We start from the raw sequence: 2,416 nt of genomic DNA, 5'->3' as shown, positions 1-2,416 counted from the left end.
AGTATTATTATTATATAGTCAGAATAATATACTCCTTTTTGAGAGTTTTTTTAATCATAAAAAGTACCCTTCACTCATGCCCAAGAAATCATAAATGTTATGAAAATGTATAGAGAACAATTGGTCACTACTTAGTGTAACTCGATTAAATTTAGATATTAGACTTCAAAGGAAGTTCTGATTTTTACCTAGCTTAAAATTAAAATTGATAGCTGGGCTTCCTTCCATGGGGTGTTTTGCCTGAAAAAACATGCAGATTTAGAAAATTCAATTAGAAAAATCTATCAGTATAGGATATCCATGGGAATAGAAGAGGCATGGAACTTTTCACTGGGGAAATCTGAAATATGCTCTTGGGAAGCAAGAAAAATATTTCCTGTACTTGCCTTCTTTCCCTACTTACTCTGTAACTGGTAATGTCTGAGACAGGACATCTGAGCAGAAACAACTTTAATCTTCTTTTCTGAGCTCTAGCACAGGAAGTATAGAGTTCCTGTGATTGCAAGGAGAATATTTTCTGGAAACATGAATAAACTTGGAATTCAAATTTTGTTCCAAGATCATTTACTTTTATCTGTAAAAGTCTGAAGACATCTTAGAATCCAGTGAGCTTTACAGACCTATGTTAGCCTGTGACGAAAATATGTATGCACTTAAATGTCTTGTTAAAGAGTAATACTAAATATAACCTGGAGCTCTGATTTTCATGATCCATAAGGCCTGGTTAAAATCTGTATCTATTTCTTTGCTTTCTTGGAATAAATATAAATGAGATAGTTACTGAAATGTACAGAAAGGGGAGGAAGGGAAGATTCAGTAGAAGAATCTGGGCTGGATACAGAAGAATATCCAGGCTGGATGTGGCTCTCGGCAGCCTGGTTTGGTGCTAGGTGACCCTGCACACAGCAGAGGGGTTGAAAATCGATGATAATTGTGGTCCTTTTCAACCCAGGCCTTTTTATGATTTTATGATAAGAAAGAAAGGAAAAGATGAAAAAGAAGGGGAAAAAAAAGAGTCTTATTTTTACAGAGAGTAGAAAATGTATTAGTTTCTAACCACGTGCTAAACTTTTAAAGATAGCCTAATATGTCACTCTGGATTGCATTCTTGGACACCAGTATCCACACTTACTGCATTAGAGCAAGAATACTTAAGAATAAGTGATTAGTTTGTGTTAAGCATGAAAAATAATTTGATAAAAAATAAGTCCTTCACATGTACTGCATTTGCTAAAATTTTATTCAATTTCTTTTTTTTCCTATTTGTTAACTTCATTTCTGGTGTTCAAAACAAAACAGTAAAAACAACTTAAAAACAGTACTATTTCCATAGCCTTTATACTCCTCAGATCATAAACAGTGGTTTAAAACAGGATAGGATCAAGCTCATGATGCTATCCAGAAGAAGCACAAGAAGAACATAACATCCTGAGAGAGACCCACAGGAACCATGGAATCACAGAATTATAGAATGGCTTGAGTTGGAAGGGACCAGCTAGTTTTGTGACTTGCCTTTCCTGATCTCATCTCTACACATCTGGACAGCATCACTGTATTCTTTCTGAGATTTTTCCCTGCTGGTTCCTAAAGTATTGTTGTTTCCTGGCTCTTGTCTGTCACTTGGAAGTATACCTCTTTTCCCCATCCAATCTAGATTAAAGCTCTGCTAATATGTTCAGGTGGCTTGCTGCCCAGAATATTCTTGGCCCATCTAGTCAATTGCATCTTGTCTGACATCAACATGCTTGATCTCTCAAAGGTACATCCAAGATCAGAGTATCCAAAATCCTGAGCGCAATACCATCCTCACAGCCATTCATTCAGCTGATCCATTCTCTTTCTTTGACACACAGCTCATGGATTCCTACTAGTAAGATCAAGTCAAACACTATTTGTGCTCCCAATCCTTTCAATATCCTTCTTTCAAAAGGACATAAAGTTTCTTCTCATATTTTGCAATTTCCTTCTCACAGCCTTATATAAACCACCTTGAAAGAGTGAGAGTGGAAAGTAGTTCTCTGGTTTTAACAGACCCAGTAGCCTCTTCTTGTTGTCCCAAATGCAGGCTTCCAGTAGGAAGGAAACCTCTTTAGAAAGATTAGCAAGGTAGCAAATGGGTGTCAGTGAAAGGATTATTGAGTCCAGACCCAAACTCTACAGAGAACCTCCCAAAATTCAAACAGTTTGGACAGAGGTGTCCAAACACTCTTCTTGAGCTCAGTAGCTCAGTGTTATGAGCATTTGCCCACTGCCCTGTGCAGCCCGTTCCAGGCCCACCACCCTCTGGTGCAGACCCTTTCCCTGACCCCCAGCTGCCCCTCCCCTGACACAGCTCCATGCCGTTCCCTCCAGCCCTGTCGCTGTCACACAGAGCAGAGCTCAGCGCTGCCCTCCGCTCCCCGTGAGGAGCTGCAGC

This window comes from Meleagris gallopavo, chromosome Z (assembly GCF_000146605.3).
Source record: "Meleagris gallopavo isolate NT-WF06-2002-E0010 breed Aviagen turkey brand Nicholas breeding stock chromosome Z, Turkey_5.1, whole genome shotgun sequence".
NCBI lineage: Eukaryota > Metazoa > Chordata > Aves > Galliformes > Phasianidae > Meleagris > Meleagris gallopavo.
Note: the sequence above shows the minus strand (reverse complement) of the source record.